The sequence below is a fragment of the Cricetulus griseus genome, chromosome 2 (genome assembly GCF_003668045.3).
Source record: "Cricetulus griseus strain 17A/GY chromosome 2, alternate assembly CriGri-PICRH-1.0, whole genome shotgun sequence".
NCBI lineage: Eukaryota > Metazoa > Chordata > Mammalia > Rodentia > Cricetidae > Cricetulus > Cricetulus griseus.
This window is the reverse complement of record NC_048595.1, coordinates 281,301,107-281,307,462: the sequence shown is the minus strand read 5'-3', so window position 1 is coordinate 281,307,462 and position 6,356 is coordinate 281,301,107.

Genomic DNA, 6,356 nt, shown 5'->3' with positions numbered 1-6,356 from the left:
ACTAATTGAGAAAATGCCTTACAGCTGGATCTCATGGAGGCATTCCTTCAGCTGAGGCTCCTTCCTCTCTGATGGCTCTAGCTTGTGTCAAGTTGACACACAAAACCACCTAGTACAACTGACCCCTTGTCAATTTGATAAACACAACACTACTAAACCACAACCCTTCCTTATTCATCCCCAAGATCTCACATTAAAATCATAATTTTAAAAGTCCCACAGTCTTTACCAACACATTAAAATTTCAGTCTCTTTAAAATACCCAACATCTCTTAAAAGATTAGGTCTTTCAGCTGTGGATCCTTTAAAAAATCAAAATTAAACACCTTGTTTATGAGGGAAGGACCAGGGCACCATCACAATCTGAACCAAGTAAAGCTGAACTCCAACAGTATAAATAACTCAATATCCAATTCTCAGATTTACTCACCATCTTCTGGGCTCCTCCAAGGACCTTGCATTATTTATCCAGCTCTGCCCTCTGCAGCACACACAGCTTGTCTTCTAGGCTCAGGCTGGCTCCACTCCACTGCTACTGCTGTTCTTGGTGGTCATCCTGTGGTACTGGCATCTCCAAAATGCTGGGGTTTTCTGCTGCAACTAGGCTCACTTTCACCAATAGTCCCTCATGGGATCTCTTCATGGTGCCAAGCCTCAACTTCCTTGCATGACCCCTTCAGTTCTGGGCCTTCAACTGCCACTGAGGCTGCACCTTCACCAATGGCTTCTCCTGGCTGAGGAAATGGCCTCTCCTAGTGCCAAATTTTAGCTGCTCTCCCTGACAGCTTTGTGCCTTCAAATCCAGTATCACCTAGGTGACTCTTGCACATTACCAAGTCCAGCTGCCAGCAAAAGGCTCAAACATGGCCAACCCTGGAACATGGCTTCTCTGTGCTCTCAGAAAACACTTCCCAGATTTCATCTCTTCTCCTTCTCCTCCTCCTCCCTTCTTTTTCCCTCAAGACAGGGTTTCTTTGTGTAGTTTTGGCTGCCCTAGAACTCACTCTGTACTTGAACTTGAGGCTGGCCTCAAGTTCAGAGATCTACCTTCCTCTGCCTTCCAAGTACTGGGATTAAAGGTGTGAGCCGCCATTGCATAGCTATGCCAGTCTCTTCTTAATCATTGCTAAATTCTTAGCTCTAGCTGACCAGTGTCACGTATCCCAGCAAAGCAAAATTTTGCTTTAATACTTCTGGTATCTTGTTAATCACAGCTGACTTTTCAGCCCCAGCAAATGAGAACCACAGACTCCTAATTCAAAGCAAGAAACAGCCAAGATAGAGTCTTTAAACCTCCCTCTGAAACTTCAGAAGCCAGGCCTCCATCTTCTGCACTGATCAACTTTCTTATCTTCCAAGCTTCTGAAAAAACATCCCACTGAGCTATTAACACTCAATAGCTCTCCTAGCCAAAAATTCCAAAGCTCTTCCACAATCCTCCTAAAAACATGATCAGGCCTGTCACAGCAATATCCCACTACACTGGTACCAATTTGTTTTAGTTAGGGTTTGTATTGTTGCAATGAAACACCATGACCAAAAAGCAAGTTGGGGAAGAAAGGGTTTGTCTTACACTTTCAAATCCTAGTCCATTACTGGAAGAAGTCAGAACAGGAACTCAAGCAGAGCTGAAACCCGGAGGCAGGAGCTGGTGCATAGGCCACAGAGGAGTGCTGCTTACTGGCTTGCTTCTCACAGCTTGCTCAGTCTGCTTTCTTATAAAACCCAGGACCACCCACTATGGCCTAGGCCTGTCCCCATTGATCACTAATTGAGAAAATGCCTTACAGCTGCATTTCATGGATGCATTTCCTCAGCTGATACTCCTTCCTCTCTGATGAGTCTAGCTTGTGTTAGGGTCAAGTTGGCATACAAAACCAACCAGTGTAGCTTTCAACTCAGAAATGGCAGTTGTGCAGGAAAATGGAAATGCTTTTTTTTTTTCTCCATTTGGTTAGTTCATATTGTTGCTAAGTATCAAGTTATTATGTTTTCATATTCATAAACATTTGTAATTGCTATGGGACATTTATAAATGAATAAATAAATAAATACCTCTCAAAGCTAGCATCAGACATCAATACTGAATTTCCTTATTAGACCTAAAGTAACTGTTAGCTGTAAGATTACATTATTTCACATAACAATTAGAAAGAAAATAATATTGTTCGATATTGGGAGACTTCAAATAAAATAGCACTGCCCAAGTATTCTAATTTGGTTTCTGTTGTAACAGACACCATGACCAAAAGCAACTTGGGGAGGAAAAGGTTTAATTTGGCTTACCCTTTAGAGTTTGCCACTGAGAGAAGCCAGGGTAGCAGTTCAAGGCAGGAGCTGAAGCAGAGACCCTAGGGGAACACTGTTTATTGGCCTCCAGTGGCTTGCTCAGCTACATTCCTATAAAGCCCAGGCTGCCTTCCTGGGGATGGCATCTCCCACAGTGGGTAAGACCTTCCTACATCAATTAGCAATTAAGAAAATGACCCCCCCACACTGACATGAAGCAATCTGATCTGGAAAATTCAGCTGAGATTCCTTCTCCTCAGATGATACAAGAGGTTAGCATCAAGTTGACAGCTGAAGCTAACTATGTCACCAACATTGGGCCTTCAGTGCAGGTGAATTCACTAAGCCCACTCCACAGAGGTGAGTAGCAGAAGACTTCCAAGTCTCACTAGCACCTGGTGAGGGTGAGGGAGAAAGTGATTCCTTGGAAATTGTAAGACTGCCAAGTGAGGCAACTTTAGACAGCCGTCTGCAAGTGCTCTCGAAAAACTTGATTTCCAGCCCAATGAATAACAACTGTGGGACAGATTCCATCTGCAGAGGATGTAAAAATGTGGACAACAGAGGAGGAAACAATCACATCCGGAAAGACCCTAGAAGGCATGCAGGGGTAATTTCAAGTTGTCATTCCTTAGGGCAAGACTGAAAATGGAGTGTTATTTATGAAAAGGGACAGAATTGCAATCCATCTGTTGTGTTCCCTGGGCCAAGGCTGTGTCCTTTCTCACATCCGTTTCTTGGACTCATAATTGTAGACCAGAAAGACATAAAAAGTAGTGAGTTTCTGAAGGGAGTGAGTGTAAAATCACCAGAAATAGAATGCATTCTGAAAGTTAGGCAGAGCCACTTAGGACAGCTGTGTTACACAGAGCAAATTGCTTTACTTCTCAGAGTCTTTGCTCGTATGACTTTCGGGCAAGGTCAAGGCACTGTATGCAGAGCTGTAGGAACTGATCTTCACATCTATCAAGCACTGAGCCTGATGGATCTGACATTTGCTCAACAATGATGACCAGTATGGACACTGGTAGATATTGAGGTTCAAGGAGCACCTAGGAATTGGATAGAGGCACGTGCAGGAGCACCAGCAGTTTACTAACACAATATACTTCCAAGGAGTGGAAGCCAACAAGAACAGGGGGAGGTTTCAGTAGCTCAGACAACAGTGGTAAACTAAACACAGGAGGTTTTGTTACACGGTGTGTACTTTGGGCATGAATTATATAGCCTGGATTTGGAGGGGACATTTACATTGGCATGGACTTTCTTGCTCATGCGCCTTCTGTCATTAATTTTGCATACAACTTCACACATGGTGTGGCTCATTAGCATCTTAAATCTCCACACAAGGGTGGGCATTTTAGTATCATAATGAGTGACAGGTCACCTTTAGATTCAGGAGTGCTTATGCTCTTGCACCAGGGGCTCCAGACAGTTCTAGTGAGTCTCCACTCAGGAGCTCTGTCAACTGATTTCTTTCATATGCTAACCCTATAGCCTTTGTGAAAAGGTTTCTGGCCTTTATTCTCACCTTGACTCTCCTGACTCAGTTTTATAATCACTATCTATCACTTTCTAAGACTCTGCTCTCTTTAAAGAGTTTTCTTTTTGAAGACTCAACTCACAGGAAGCACAATACCCAAAGAAGACTCCATTCTTTTGGATGCCTATTCAATAATAAATATGACTATTGGAGCCAGACAGATGGTGTGGATGTTGAGTGTGGTTGCTATGTGGTGCAACCGAGGCACAAATGTTATGGGGCAACCAACTGATTTCTGATTGGGTTTAAGGTCTGCTCCACAAGAGGAAATGCATGCTCAGTACTGTAAATAAGACCAATAATCCACAAATGGGCCAGAGGAGGGGGCTTACAAGCCCCAGGGATGACCCTACTGCTATTATTTTATTAGACAGATACAGCATTAAACTGCCCTCTAAATCTGTACCTCTCCACCCATGGATTAGTGCAGCTCTCAGACCTCACCAGAGAAGTTTCTTAGTGAAGAATACGGAGGTTAATGCAGACACTGACAATTGGTAAAAGTTTATCGAGTAAGTGTCAGGGGTGTGCTTGACCACAAATGGGACCTCGGTATCACTCCTTCTCCGAAAGGCTCAGAGACCATCACAGAAGAAAAGGAAACAAACTGTAAGAGCCAGAGGCTGGGGGAGGACTGGAGAGAAACAGTGTCTCTTGGACATGGATCTTTAGTGATGTCCACATGGATCCACTGTCACTGCAGCAAGGATTAGATCTGACTGGATTAGAAAGACAGGCTTGGGCATGAAAGCCATGAGATGGGGTGGAAAGGTGAGAAGACCGTAGGCAGGGCTTTCTGGAAATGACCAGTGTCCTAGTTTGCTATGATAGGCACTGCTACCAAAAGCAAACTGGGGAAAAGGGGATCATTCTATCTCACAGGTCACAGCCTATTGTTGGTTAAGGGGAATCAGAGAGAGAAGTCAAGCAGGGCAGGAAACCACAGAGGAATGCTGCCAAATGGTCTTGCCTCTCTAGTTTTGCTCAGTCAGCTTCCTTATACAACCCAGGACCACCTGCCCAGAGGTGGCACTGCCCACAGTTGGCTGGGCCCTCCCATATCAATCAACATCGAAGAAAATGCACCCATACATCCGCCTACAAGACAACCTGTTTTGGACAACTCTTCAGTTGAGGGTTTTGTTTTTTTTTTCCCCCCCTCAGGTGACTCTAGGTTGTGTCAAGTAGGTGAGGGCAACTAACAAACACAGACAAACAGTAAATAGTGCAAGTGTGTAGACTAAAATGTCAAACTCAACTGTGTCATTTAGACACTCACAAGCAGGAGAAATATTTTTTTTGTGAATTTCTAAAAACTGACTGAAATTCTAGAACATGTGATAAATACTTCTTGATGATGGTACCAATGATGCAATGGCATTACTTCACTGCTTCTGTCTCAATGGTCAGGCCTCTACTCTAGAGTACACATGGGTTAAAAACTCAGAGTAGCATAACCAGAAAGACTGAGGGACTTTGCCATCTATGATGTGTGTCAGCAAGATTCTTAGCACCCATGGAGTCAGAGGACCATACCCCAGGTTTCTACTTTCTCATCTCCTCAGTCTGATGTCTTTGGGGTAGCTGACAACCAAAAATAGAATAAGGCATCTTAGTACCAGTTCAGGACCGAAACAGAAGCTGACTCACAGTGATTTATCGTGTGCAGGGCTGTGGTGACAGGGTCGTGCCAGCTCCTGGCAACTCCCTTGACTTTATAGAGAAAGGCTCTTTAGCAAATCACATGCCTTATGCATCAACTTGTATTCAAGGGAGAAAGAGCAGTGTCCTCTATACATAGGCAGCATGATCTCAGGCTGACCATGTGGGGTCCTGTGTCCCCTCCATCTCTCCAGATACTGCTCTTCATTCCTCTGTAGTGATAGGTGTCTCAGATGGCAGTAGAGTGAAGCTCTGAAAAAAAACCAAAACTGAATGATTGCATATAGAGTCAGTTCTGGTCTCCTGCTACCATTAAAAGAAAGCTTCTTTTAGCCTAATGACTGTTGCCAAAAACCATGAGAACAATTCAATTGCTAGCATTCACATTGGCAGCTGAATGAATCTAGCCACACAGCCAGGGACTTCAATGGGCTTAAAGAGAGCAACAGGTGAACAACCAAGGAGTGATTGGACACAATAGCAGCAGGACCACCACTAAAACAGTCTTTTATTTTATAATTGGGTTAGTTTGCTTTTTGTAACAGGTGTGGGTGAATGCATGTGCGTGTGTGTGTGTGTGTGTGTGTGTGTGTGTGTGTGTGTGTGTGTGTGTGTTTGTGTGTATGCATGTATGTGTTTGTGTGTGTGTGTCCCAGATAACACCTCATTGTCATCCTTAAGAATACTGCCTATCCCCCTTTGAGACAGGGTTTCTCATTGCCCTGCAGCTCATCAGTAAGGTTAAGCTGGCTGACTGGTGACTCTCATGTAGCACAGGGTGGCAAAGGGGAATGAGTGGAGAGGTGGGCAGGGCTTGGGGGGGTTTGTAGCCAACAGATTTAGTCTTAGCTTTTGGTCTCTA